We start from the raw sequence: 14570 nt of genomic DNA on the forward strand, positions 1-14570 counted from the left end.
CCTCACAAGCATCCTACGTGTTAAGTACCAACACTTCCCTGGTATACAAATAATAAGGGCTTCAGGTGGCTCAGTGGTAAGAATCCACCTGCCAATGCAGGAGACTCACGAGGTGCAGGTTCGATGGTAAAGATCCCCTGGAGGAAATGGCAACCCACTCCAGTATTCTTGCTGGGAAATCCCACAGACAGAGGAGGGCTACAGTCCATGGGGTCGCAGCCCATGGGGTTGCAGAGAGTGGGCAGGACTGAGCAACTTAGCATCCAGCACACATATAGATAATAAGTTGATTCTCAGGGAACTTTAGAAACTAGCCCAAGAAACAAAGTGGATAAACAGAGAAAGGGAAGTTGGAAGCAGGAATTCTGACCTAAGACCCATGTTCTGTGTGGCCTCTTGTGGAGGACGGAAGGGCTGCAACAAAGGCCTCCTTACCCTAAAGTATCTTATTCCCCTTCCATCTTTCTTTTATTATTTTAAGAAAAAAGAAAAAAAAGGCTACAATTCATCTGTTGATACAGGCAGCGTATTTTATAGAAGCTATTTTTATATAAAAGTATAGAATTATGCTTTAATTTATTCAATTGAGATAAATTCTATGTATATGTCATCTGAAAATGAAAACCCCAGTAAGTAAAGCAGATACTGCCTTGTGAGCACATAATTTAAGCATAAAGACATATAATGACAAAAACTTCTTAAAACATCCCCAAAGAGCTTTTCATGCCTTCTTGCCTACAGAAAAGATTATGATTTTCTCTAAATATATTCTGGTGATTATTAATCCTGTGTATAGTCTTTTGGGAGTGTCACAAAGTTGATAACCAATTTTTCCAGTTTAACTCATATGTTATTTTTGTCATTCTAAAAATCAGAACATAAAAAAAAAAAAGCTTTCAAAAATTCCAAAACTATTCTATGAGAAAAATGGTGTTCAAGAGTGAAGGTTTGCTTTGTAATCTAACTCAAAAGACTGCAATCCTGTGGCTGAGAATTCTGTAAGGCTCCTAAGTTTTGCTGGAAGCACGCAAATTATCAATACTCTGAAACTAAACTGACCACTCCTTCCACTTTATGATTAAAGACATTTCGTACCAGATTATATGTCACATTACATCAATTTTCAGCCTTACAGGATTTGAGCTGCTTCTTCATTGAAAATTATTCTTCTCCAGTTATTAGAATCTTGTTTAAACAAAATAGAATGCAATTCCCTGAGGGGAGAAACAATGTTTTACTGAATTCTACCATAGTAGTACTTAGCAAGAAGCTGAAAACAAAGGCCGACTCAAATGCTGAATTAATGCATTTAAGGGGGAAAATTAAATAATCCTAAATCATGTCCACATAATAAACCAAAGTTGAATGTACTTTGACAGTTAGCTATACACACACACACAAACACAGTGTGCATGTAATTGTTTTGTTTTCAAAAATGGAGTCCCTGTGATCAGTGCAAATCAGACCCTCTGCCTAGGTGCAGCCTGCTGCCTAAGCCTTCAGGTTCTCAGTCCCGAACCCCAGCACAGTGGAGCTCCAGAGGCCTGCCCCAGCTCTGCTCCCACTGACACTCCTCTGTCCAGCCACAGCTCAGAAAGTGCGGAGGGGGTGCCCCTCGTTACTCCCCACCGCATGCATGGCCTGTATCGTTTCACTGCTGTGAAGAGGGCAGAAGGAATGGAGAAAGAAACAGACAGGAGGTTATTCCATGCTGTTCTACTCAGTCCTCGAGGGCTCCTAAATCCCATCCCCTCTCCAACCAGCGGATCCCCCAGATCTCTCTCCCCAGCTCTGGCAGTCTCTCCCTTCCTCCAGGTCGCCTTGCCCCAGCAGGTGACTCAGAAGTCCTGGTCTCTTCCACAGACCCTCCCACCCACCCACCCAGTTAGGATTCCTCGGAAGTAGAGCTCCGCGACCCGCTTTCCTAAGGTTCCTCAGCCGAGTCTCCTGCACACTAAAGTTGGACACCCACCGTCCTTTCTCTCTTCCTCCTTCTCAAGGCAGAGAGCAGGAACTGTGAAGCTGTGAGCCAGGGTGCTGTGGCTCCCTTCACCCCTCTGTGACAACCTGCCGGCCACAGAACTCCAGCCACAACTACGGTTGCCCGCCTACCCTACACTGAATCCCTTACACGTGGGCTTCATAACTAGGACTTGCCTTAATTCTCAGATACCTTCACAAGCTCTCTTGAGTCTCACAACAATCCTGTATTTATTCTCATTTTACAGATGAAAAACTGGGCCTCTGAAAGGGTATTCCCTCCAAGCAAGAACCTGAACGCAGCCTCCCTCCCGAGCCTCAGTTTCTCTCCAGTGACAGAGCTGCCTCCCTTTCAATCTTCAGGCACTTGATGACTTCATCGTGTAACAATATTTATATGGAGAAATACATTCTAAGTCCAAAATGACTTGCAAAATTTAAAAATACAACTTATTCCTAAATTGAGGTTAATCCGTACTTAAAGCACTCTGCAGTTTTGGCCTCCCTAATGCCCAAGTGACAAAATGACATAAAAAGAAGTTAAGAACTCTTCTTAAATCCACTGGACAAGATTTTCAAACCAATCTTGACAAGTTCCATATTCAACCTCTTTCTAATTAGTTATAACAGTTGTTTTCAAGGGACCATTCAGAGTTTAAAAGTTTCTTTTCAGAAGCTGAAGTCACTAGGAAGTAGTCTACCTGTTTCACACCAACAGTCTTTCCTAGAGAAGGAAGTTGATTTCTAAACATAAAGATTTAAGCATCTCCTCCCCATGTCTGAAGTCCCACTGGCTTTTCCGTGGCTCATACCATGGAGCCCACATTCTGGCCTTTTTCTGGTTAATCCCACCACACACCCTTCACATAGGCTGCATAGGGCAACGATCCTCTGAAACACCTAGTATTTTAATGATGCTTCCTGATAGCTTCCCTGATAGCTCAGTTGGTAAAGAATCCGCCAGCAATGCAAGAGACCCTGGTTCGATTCCTGATTTGGGAAGATCCCCTGGAGAAGGGAAAGGCTACCCACTCCAGTATTCTGGCCTGAAGAATTCTATGGACTACTGTCCATGGGGTTGCAGAGTCGGACATGACTGAGCAACTTTCACTTTAATTATGCAGTATGCCTGAAAACTCTTAATTCATCCTTCAAAGTTAAAGGAATTCAAAAGTGGTATTTTGAGAAGCCTGTTCTGCCAATAGGTATTAAACCTTGCTTGTTGTATTGCTGTTGTTCAGTCGCTAAGTTGTGTCTGACTCTTTGCGACCCCACAGATTGCCCGCCAGGCTCCTCTGTCCATGGGATTTCCCAGGCAAGAATACTGGAGTGGGCTGCCATCTTCTCCTCCAGAAGATCTTTTCGACCCAGGGATTGAACCTGTGTCACCTGCATTGGCAGGCAGATTCCTTACCGCTGAGACACCAGGAAAATTCATTATACCTTGTTAGGGAAGTTAAAATGGAGGAAGTCTTGTTCAGGCTTCAGAAGCAGGAGAGCAGGCCTCTGATCTGCTTCTAACCTGCTGGACACTGCCCAGAATCCATGCCTGCCTGCAAGCACAGCAAGTCTGGAAGCACTTTAGGTAAGAAAGGGAGTAGGTCTTAGAATTTTCTTGAGCCCCTAAGTGTCTGGCCAACCCCCTCTTCCCTGCTACCAGGGTCTAAGATGTCTTATGACTCACAAGATGAAACAAACAGCATTGTAAAAGACCGTAAACCAGAGCTGCTTTTTTGTATGCAAACTAATGATGGTATCAGTTTGTGTGTTGGAATTATAAGGGGGATCCCTCAAAGCTGCAATTTGAAGTCTCACCCACGGTCTGGCCACTGCCTGGGACCTTGGGCCAATTGGGACTCCAGATTGCTCTCATTCAGGACTCGCCAGCGCTGTTCAAGTCTGGATGTTGGTGATGTATTGCTGTTACACATGTATGTTTCACATATATGATAATGAAGGACAGGGAAGTCTGGTGTGCTGCGTTTCATGGGGACTCAAAGAATCAGGCACAACAGCGACTGAACAACAATGCTATTACTTCTCTCCATTGTTTCTAATTTTTTTCTTTTAATGACTGTATATTTAAATTAAGTCAAATAATCTATAGAAGGTTGAAATTGTTTATGTGTTTGTAAGGCACTCTTTCATTCATGAATCCTTCAAACCTAAAGCGAAAGTAAAAACTTTCCACCAAAATTACTTTTATCACAGTTCCCTATGCTGGAGTACTTGAGACTGAAATATAAGCCAACATCTGTACCTTTAAAGATAAAATCTTTGAGAGATAAGATTTAGGTACATAAAATAATGAGAGAACACCTGCACCCAAGTAAATAGCACGAAGTCTATGAACCGTAAGAAATCTGAGAAGGCAGATCAATAATGGCCACTCACGGCAGGGTTTATTAAAGTGGGATTGGGTGGGCAGAAGTGAGGGGGAGAGGTTGGATTTCAGGACATGATTACAACTTAGGTGAGGATTTATGTTGAGTAGCCAAAAGACAGCTACAATAAAGCTGGATGTGGACTCTGATCCAACATAGCAAAAGAATTCCCATCACTAATATTGGCGATACAGAATACACATGATACTGACAATAATGAGGTGTCAACTGAAGGCTCACTCACTATATATACAGCGTGTCTGGCTCTCAGAGCTCTATGAACACCAGTGGCGCCGGGGATGAGGGGGTGGGGGCGCGGGTATTGTCATAGCTCCTCAACCAGTGGTACCAAGAACCGGAGCCAGCAGAGTGCCCCCTGGGCCAGAAATCTCTGCATTTTGAAGAGACCATTTACTCTCACACTCACACCACACAAACATTATCATTTTTTACTGTGCGCCACGATGTACAAAAAAAGGTTCAGAAGCACTTTCAGTCAGTAAAGAAACAGAGCAAGATTTAGAAAGAACATCATAAAGCAGCAACATAGAGCAAAAGTGATCTAAACCCTGGGATTGCATTAGAATCATCAGTGTTGCTAAATAAAACTAGAGATGTCTGAGTATTAATCCAGGGTGCCTAAATCTGAAACTCCAGGTTTTCTTATTTTAATACTTGAATGATTCTAATCTACAGTCAAGGTTAATGATCACTGGTACAGAAACGGCTGGAGCAAAATATTCATACATGTTCACAAAATGTAAGAATTGGCTGCTTTGTATTCCACATGTTTTCTAGCAATAATTAGGTCACCTGGGAGCTTATCAGAAATTCAGACTCTCAGGTCCCATTCCAGATCCCCAGACCCCTGAGCTGATTTATAAACACTTCTAAGGGCAATATCTCAACACTGACAGCACACTGGAATCATCGCGGAGCTTGGACACTGCTAGACCTGGTACTGGGGATGATTCTAACGTGCAGCCACGAAAACACTGATGGCGGTGGGGCATGTTAAGACTGCATCCCTGAGCCCCAACTCTCAGAGATCCTGATGCAATAGATCTCACTTGGGGCTTAGAAAGCTACATTTTTAACAGTTTTTGTTATGAAAAGGGAAACAAATTCAAAAGGTATTCTGAAGGAAAAAATTGTCAAAATCCTGACAGCTGAGAATTATAATTAAGAAAGGGAAAGAATTAAAATTAAGAATCAAATTCTTCTTTACATTCTTAAGAAGAAATATTCCTTGGATTTCATATGACTTATTTAGCCTCAGTTTAATTTTCATCAAATGTGAAATGAGGGTTTTTACTTGGTTATCTCTACTCCTAGCATTTAATAACTCCACATAGCTACAACTGGGGATGTCCCTGGTGGCACAGTGGTAAAGAACCTGCCTTCCAATGCAGGAGACACAGGTTCAATCCTAGGTTGGGAAAATCCACTGAACAAGGAAATGCCAACCCACTCCAATATTCTTGCCTGGGAAGTCCCACAGACAGAGGAGCCTGGTGGGCTAGAGTGCATGGGGTCGCAAAGAATCGGACACAACTTAGCGACTGAATAACAACAATAGCTACAACTACTAACACTAATAAGGACTTCAGATTCTCCAAAGGGCCTCCATGATTATTTTCTGTTTTCCTTTTGGATATTTCTGCTCCCCAAACTAAAAAAAGCCTTGGCAGGTTTGACCCTTTTAATTTGTTTTCTTGTTTCAGTAGGCAAAAAACATACTCAATTGATTAATAAGACACTGACTCCCAAAGTGAGAAGCAGGATTACTTTAAAATTCAGTCATGACTGGAAGAAAACCATATAGCTCCTAGATAAGATCAAGAATTCACAGTGGTCTACGTAATTATACTTGTAAGGTTGACCATAGTTAATTTGAATCTCCTCCATATATCTGACACTGAGCAAAATAGTATCTTACAACAGTTAGGGAAAAATTAAGAAATTTCAATTATCATGAATAAACCTATTTATCAGTTGTAGTTCACTAAGCACTTTCAAAGATTAAGCAAAAAGACCCAGACTTCCTTTTGAGGCAAAAAATGGCTCTTATTTTCCCATGAGGCCCAAGGTCACATGACTAGGATAAACCAAGGCTTCCAGGAAAGCCTGAGTTTCATGACTCTGGTTTTCTTCTCATTGGAAGCTCAAGCAGAATAAAAATGCTAATAAGCACATTTAACCAAAAGGATGTACTGGCATAAAGGAGAAAACTCCTGAGAAATAATTTAAAAATCAAGGACAAAGGTTTACTTTGAAGTGAATGAAAACAACATGGAAAGTAAATACCACCCCCTCCAAAAGAGTATAAAAATTAGACTTCTAAACAGAGAATTATACAATGTAAATTTTCACACTTTAAAAATATTTATGTATCAGTTCAGTCAATTCAGTTCAGTCGCTCAATCGTGTCCGACTCTTTGCGACCCCATGAATCGCAGCACGCCAGGCCTCCCTGTCCATCACCAACTCCTGGAGTTCACCCAGACCCACGTCCAAAAATGCCATCCAGCCATCTCATCCTCTGTCGTCCCCTTCTCCTCCTGCCCCCAATCCCTCCCAGCATCACAGTCTTTTCCAACGAGTCAACTCTTCGCATGAGGTGGCCAAAGTATTGGAGTTTCAGCTTTAGCATCATTCCTTCCAAAGAACACCCAGGACTGATCTTCTTTAGAATGGACTGGTTGGATCTCCTTGCAGTCCAGGGGACTCTCAAGAGTGTTCTGTAACACCACAGTTCAAAAGCATCAATTCTTCGGCACTCAGCTTTCTTCACAGTCCAACTCTCACATCCATATATGACCACTGGAAAAACCATAGCCTTGACTAGATGGACCTTTGTTGGCAAAGTAATGTCTCTGCTTTTCAATATGCTATCTAGGTTGGTCATAATTTTTCTTCCAAAGAGTAAGCGTCTTTCAATTTCATGGCTGCAGTCACCATCTGCCATGATTTTGGAGCCCAAAAAAATAAAGTCTGACACTGTTTCCACTGTTTCCCCATGTATTTGCCATGAAGTGATGGGACCAGATGCCATGATCTTCGTTTTCTGAATGTTGAGCTTTAAGCCAATTTTTTCACTCTCCTCTTAACTTTCATCAAGAGGCTTTTTAGCTCCTGCCATAAGGGTGGTGTCATCTGCATATCTGAGGTTATTGCTATTTCTCCTGGCAATCTTTATGTATACACATATATTAAAGTGTGTTGGTCGCTCAGTTGTGTTTGACTCTTTGTGACCCCATGGACTATAGCCCACCAGGCTCCTCTGTCCATGGAATTCTCCAGGCAAGAATACTGGAGTGGGTAACCATTCCCTTCTCTGGGGGATCTTCCCAACCCAGTGATTGAACCTGGGTCTCCTGCATTGCAGGCAGATTCTTTACTGTCAGAGCCACCAGGGAAGAAGCCAAATATTAAAAATATTTATGTATATACACATATTAAAGTAGACAATCTTAATACAACTACCCAATACATGTGTTTTTAAAGCAATAAATTCTAGCTTCCTTTTAAAATCATGTCTTCATATAACATGGACAAAAATATTTCAGAAATCTAACAGTAACTTACATTAGCAATTTTAATAAAGTAATTTTCTCTTGACTGAAAAAAAATGCATTTCAGTTTTTAAAGAACAAGTAGCAGGATAAAATATACACCTGAAATAATATGCTAGGCTCACTAAATGCTTCTCAGCAATCAGAGTGAAACTGTAAAGCTTTAGTAAATCTAACAGGAAAAAAATGTAGAAGCTGCATCTCTTCCCTAGAGAAAAAAAAAAAAAGATCCATATATACACAGTACACCCCCAGGCCCATCATATGAAGCAAGAGATTTTAACAAGTTCATTAATCAATAAGCCACTTAAGTTTTAAGGTTACAGCTATGGATTCTCAAGGCTATGTATTCTCTCCAAATTTCAAACTGCTCTTGGGTAGCACGTTTTGCTTATCTCTTAAACGATTAAGAAAACTATGACACTGATTTTTAATATTTCGCTCTGCTTAATGACAATCCCAACCAACCAATCAAAAACAATTCAAAATTTAGTAGTTTCCAAAAAAAAAAAATAGTTATGCAAAGACAAAACAGAGGCTGACAGGTTGACCATAAGGATTTAACAAACAGAGCAATTCCCTAAATGAGCATAAGCCACCAAAGTAGAACTCTTGCTAAAAAAGTGATTAGGTCTTGGAACATATGATTAGGTCTTGGAACTACTAAATATGTTCCCATTACAGTAGCTTTGACAGTTGCCTTAGATTATAGATCTGAAACCTACAATTTGACAGATGTATCAAACAAGTCAAGATAACTGTTGTTTAGCTGCTAAGTCACATCTGACTCTTTGTGACCTCATGGACTGTAGCCCACAAGATGACTCTGTGGGATTTCCCAGGCAAGAATACGGAAATGGATTGCCATTTCCTTGTCCAGGGGATCTTCCTGACCCAGGGATTGAATCTGAGTCTCCTGCTTGGCAGGCAGATTCTTTATCACTGAGCCACCCAGGAAGCCCCAAGAAGCCAACATACCTTAACTTTAATCTCTGACTTCACTCAGTGAATTCACAAGAGATGTCAGGCCATTCACCTGTCTCACTTAAGTTTCCTCGTATATAAAATTCCAGGAGTTAACTTTTTAGATTTTCATGAAACTTCCAAGGAGATCAAAGATGAGAAGAGTGAGAAATCAGGTCTTTTGTTAGGGACATTAAAATGGAGGAAGGACATTAAAAAGCTCAGGCTTCAGAAGGAGACCAGGCCTCAGACCTTCTTCTGACCTCCCTGGACACTGCCCAGATTCCATGCCTGCCTGCAAGCACAGTGAGTCAGGAAGCACTTTAGATAAGAAAGGGAGTAGGTCTTAGAACTCTTGAGCCCCTGGAGGTCTGGCCAACCCCTCACTGTCTAACGAAATCCTATGACTCACAAGGTAAAATAGCATGGTAAAAGTTAAATCAGAGCTGCATTTTTGCATGAAATCAGTTTGCAGCCTGAGATTATAAGCAAGAGCTCCCAAAGCTGCAATTTGAAGTCTCACTGGTGGAGTGGACACTGCCTGGGACCTTTTCCCAACTGGGACCCCAGATTGCTGTCATTTGGGACTTGCCAGCACTGTTCAAGCCTGGGTTGTAGGTTGGCCCAATTTGGTGAGGTATACGCTGTTACTTCTTTCTATTGTTTCTATTTTTCTTTTAATGATTATACATTTAAATTAAGTCAAATAATCTTCTATAAAAAAACTGAAACTGTTTATTTGTGAGGAACGAGTGGTTTCTTTTGTTAATGAATCCTTTGAATCCAATATGAAAGTAAAATTTTGGCAAAACAGTCTTATTTTAAAAAAAACAAAAAACTTTTAAACATACTAGAAAACAGTGGCACTCTGCTAGTTATGTAAGTACTTTATGATCAGTATGAAAACATGGGGAAAAGAGTCTGATCTGTGACATTTGCAGCACTGAAAGGCTGCACAACAAAAAGCAGTGGTTACTGCAGGAAGTAACGGGAAAACACAACGTAGAGCAATAGCTTATTAGGCAAATTGGAGCTGGTGTGAAAATAAGAATAAATCCTCATTCTTCTCAATTAAAACAATATTCTCAAATTAAAAATCTGTCAAGATGGCAAGTTTTCATAAGTTACTGGCCAAATGGTTTATAAACTTCATTTTAAGATATAGTTGGTGCTACTGTAAACTAGAAGATAAACCCTTGGTCACCACAATGAATCACTCAGAATTTCTGTGACTGATTTTGGTGATTATGCTAGTAGGTTAACATTTGCTGCTATGATTAAAATTACAAAATGCCATCCAAGAATCAATTACATGTAGTCAAAGTACTAAAAAACACACTTGATAAATTTGTTACTTTGGAAAGGAAATCAAATATAAGGAAATATGCCAGGCCAACATGAAGATATATGAGCTCTTAAATGCACTTACGAGGGGGGGTGGGGGGAGATAGTAATAATGCTAAGAAAATAAAAATTAGTATTAAACCAAAAATAAAACTTACAATAGTTGTAGATTTATGTACTCTAAAAATTAATTCTTCTGGTTTTTAAACTTGTTCCTGCTTAATGATTCTTGAATAATGAAAGATCATCCATGGAGAACTGATCTTTCCTATGAAAGAGGACTGCTTTTTATGGGATTAACTATAATGTTTATAAGTAGTGTTTAAGAGCATGAACTCTGGAGCCATACTGCTTGGATTCAAGTCTTGACCTTTCCACGTTCTAGGGGTGACCTGGAGAAGGCAATGGCACCCCACTCCAGTATTCTTGCCTGGAGAATCCCACGGGCAGAGGAGCCTGGTAGGCTGCAGTCCATGGGGTCGCTAAGAGTCAGTCACAACTGAAGCAACTTAGCAGCAGCAGGGGTGACCTTGGGCAAGTTATTTAACATCTGTGTGCCTCACATCCCCCATTTGGTAAAATGGGTATGACAATCAGTGTCATGGTAAAGACTGAGTTAGTAGTTAAATGAGTTTGAGATAAGTCAGTTAATCTAAAGTAGCTAGAACTATGCCTGGTACACAGTGAACCACACATATGCAGAAATGCTATCACCAATTTCCAAGAATTTAGTATTACCCATTTGCTGAAGAGAGAAGGCAATGGCACCCCACTCCAATACTCTTGCCTGGAAAACCCCATGGACGGAGGAGCCTGGTAGGCTGCAGTCCATGGGGTCACTAAGAGTTGGACACGACTGAGTGACTTCACTTTCACTTTTCACTTTCATGCATTGGAGAAGGCAATGGCAACCTACTCCAGTGTTCTTGCCTGGAGAATGCCAGGGACGGGGGAGCCTGGTGGGCTGCAGTCCATGGGGTCGCACAGAGTTGGACACGACTGAAGCGACTTAGCAGCAGTAGCAGCATTTGCTGAAGACTCCCTATTTTAGGTTCCCTCTCAGCCCTTTTATGTCCCTCGCCTACTTGACATTTGTACTTGGATTTCTCACAATGTCTCAAAGGTAACATGTCCAAGATAGAATGAATTCTTGACCCTCTCCCTTAAATCTGTCCCCTCACCACATCCCTAGTCTTCACCATCTCCATGAATCTCCAGTTAATACAACAGACATATCAGATGATAAATGGCAGCCCACAGTCCATGTTGGGAAAACAACAGAAATTAAAAGAAACCTTGGCAAACTTTGTTGTCTGTGTCCACATTTAAAAGAGGGGAGGGGCAGTTACACTAGTCCCAGGGGACTGCTGCCAAGTAGGAATGTCAGTTCTGTGATGAAGGACATAGATACCCAGATGCTCAGTCATGCCCAACTCTTTGTGACCCCATGGACCATAGTCCACCAGGCTTTTCTGTCCAGGGAAGCCTGTGATGAGGGACAGACTGTTCCTTAAGGGAAGCTGAACATCAGATTTCAAAGCTACTGATGCCTCCTTCCACGTCATCCCACCCGATTCCGATTTGTCTGAACTGTGGCTTAGCTGTCAGGGTTTTTTTTAAGTTTCCAGGTGACACTAGTGTACAGCCAAGATTGAGAACTAGTCTAGTCCAGGCCTCCCATTTTAATATGTGTACAGACTGAGACTCAGAGAAGCTGTATGCTTAGCTCAGGCACCAACAAGTTTGAAACAGGTACAGAATCAGCAAATAGTTCTTCTAAGGCTGTTTACAAACAGCATTTTTGAAAAAGGTCAGAACAGAAAATCAGAGTGTACCGTATATTACAGGGTGAGTACAGTACATGACCTTTTAACTTTAAATATTGTGTACATACTGATCCTTAGTCTCCATTTCCCTTTTCAGATTCATTCTCCTCCCTCTCTGTCTTGTTCCCAGCCCCAGGAGGCTGACTTTACACAATAATTCAGCTGGGCCTCCTGCCAAAGGTCAGCCAGTGAGAGGCACCAGTGGGAGATCAGAGGGTGGGCAGGAGTGTCTGGGATCCCTCCTCTTGGGTGATCTTGCCCCCACTGCACAGCTTTCCCTGGGTTCAGCTCTGGAGGGAGCTCCCTTTCCACTTCAAGTCCAGAAGAGGTAGCATCTTCCCACTGGTGACAATCCCTGGTGCTTCAGTGTCCTTTGTGGGTTTCTTAAACCTGCTCATACTTCTGAAAACAGGCCACTTATTAAATCCGTTTCCTGCCAGGACATTGACATACACAAATAGCTTGACAGACAGACGCATAAATGTACAGGGTTGGATTTTCACAAGTGTGAGCAGGTTTAATGGAAATTATGTTGCTTACTGAAGGTTGTGGTCAAAAAAGCTGGAGAAACACTCCGTTTTTTCTACTACACCATTGCCTCCCCTGGATGATAAAGGGAGCTACTGAGTTGAAACTTCTAAAAATAAACATTTCAAAAACCTTATGACTGTTACCATTAAATAGTAAACAGTACCTAAAAGAAAGACATGTTTAATAAAATGGATTTTTTTTTTTTAACAGAGCTTATACTGCTAAACAGTGGAAAGGGCCACTTTGACAAGAAGTGAGTTTCCCACCACTGCTCTGCACATGTGGAGGAGATGAGAGACTAGGAACCCCAAGTTAGTCTCTCTTTAAAAGATGTGCTTCTATCAGGGAGAACCAAATGGTTAAAATTTCTTCCAAAACATAAATGAAGCAATTTTTGTCATAGCAAAATACTGTAGTAAAAAACCACACCATGTCAGCTCAACTCTCACTGATTTGTAGAGGGGAAAGAAGAGTGAAATGAGGCAGCTTTCAAAAATGTCCAAACCCTGCTCCTTTTCATGGATCTGAAAGTACAGATCCAGAGAAAGAACTAAACATCCCAGGTCTGAGTATTCTCCAGAACCATCTTTCAAGCTGCCTTATGGCCCCACGTAAACAGCTATCAAGGACAGAAAGTCTCTAGACCTTGATCTGGTCATCCAACCTCCATCCATCTGATGGCCGCAATGCCCAAAGTACATCCAAAACTGTGGGACCTTCACTGTACCTCCTTCTAATACCCAAAGTGCCACACTGCGATAGTAATACAAAACTGTACTTAGGTCTGGGCATTACTAGATCCAAATATAAGCCATCCAATATAAGATTCAAAAGAAATGCAATTAGGACCAAAGAAAATATGCACAAAAATGGCAACAGATATTCTATGGTTTGTTACCATAACCTCCCTGAAGGAGTGATACCATTCCATATTTTGCTACAAAGTGGTTAATGTTTACAGCAGATAGTGGGGGAGGAGGAGGGGGGCAATTTCATCCTGTCCTGGGTGCATGCTAAGTCGCTTCAGTCCTGCCCTACTCTTTGGGACCCTATGAACTGTGGCCCACCGGGCTCCTTTGTCCATGGGATTCTCCAGGCAAGAATACTGGAGTGGGTTGCCATTTCCTCCTCCAGGGGATCTTCCAGATCCAGCAATTGAATCCCACGTCTCCAGGGGCTCCTGCATTGCAGGCAGATTCTTTACCACTGAGCCACCAGGGAAGCCCCCTTCATCCTGTCACCAGATATCAAATCAGTATTATGCATGTGCTTTTATAACAGCAACTGAAATTGTTAAATGCTTAGATACAAACTGTCTAGCCATGCTGTACCCCAGCTCCTTTGGGTTCTGCTCCTCAGGACATGCCCTGGAGTAAGTAGGGCAGGTGATAATCCTGTGTCATAGAGAAGGCAACACTCACAAAGGAAATAACTTCAAACTTAAACCAAACTTAAACACCTTGAACTGGATCAGGAGCCTCTGTCTCATCAACTGTACCATGCTGCCTCCCCAAGGTGAATTTATCTAACCTGCACATTGACAAGATTTTTCACGCTCACTACTGAAAAAAGAGAGAAATATACTGAAAATACTGAATTTTTCTAAGCTTGAATCTATCATAGAAAAAAAAAGTACCCCTATAGTAATATCAACCTATTTGCATCCATTAAAATGTGTGTGTGATGACTGTGGCTTTTTATAATTGAGTGGCTTCTGGTGGTGCCTGTGATCTCAGGGGAGGCTGATATGCTATATTTTATTCCCTGATCTATACTGAACTCCAAATTCTTTGATATCACTAAGGGAATTAGAAAGGACAAAGAAATAATTCAGTAGCCAAAGTCCATTAATGACATTATATAGTAAAGGCAGTGTTACATCTTTTTACTAGCTGACTTAGAAAAATCAGGCCTATCATTCAAACTGCTATAACTTGCCTTATCAGAATGTCAATCAGGAAACAAAG

General features: G+C 41.5%; 1 protein-coding gene across 2 annotated transcripts in view; it reads right to left on the bottom strand.

Annotated features, from left to right (window-relative positions):
* Positions 1–14570, bottom strand: part of DPY19L1 (dpy-19 like C-mannosyltransferase 1) — a 92984-nt gene that overhangs the window by 77131 nt on the left and 1283 nt on the right. The window lies entirely within an intron of this gene.

Source organism: Bos grunniens, chromosome 4 (assembly GCF_055505025.1).
Source record: "Bos grunniens cultivar Pamir isolate PY7600 chromosome 4, Bosgru_T2T1.0, whole genome shotgun sequence".
NCBI lineage: Eukaryota > Metazoa > Chordata > Mammalia > Artiodactyla > Bovidae > Bos > Bos grunniens.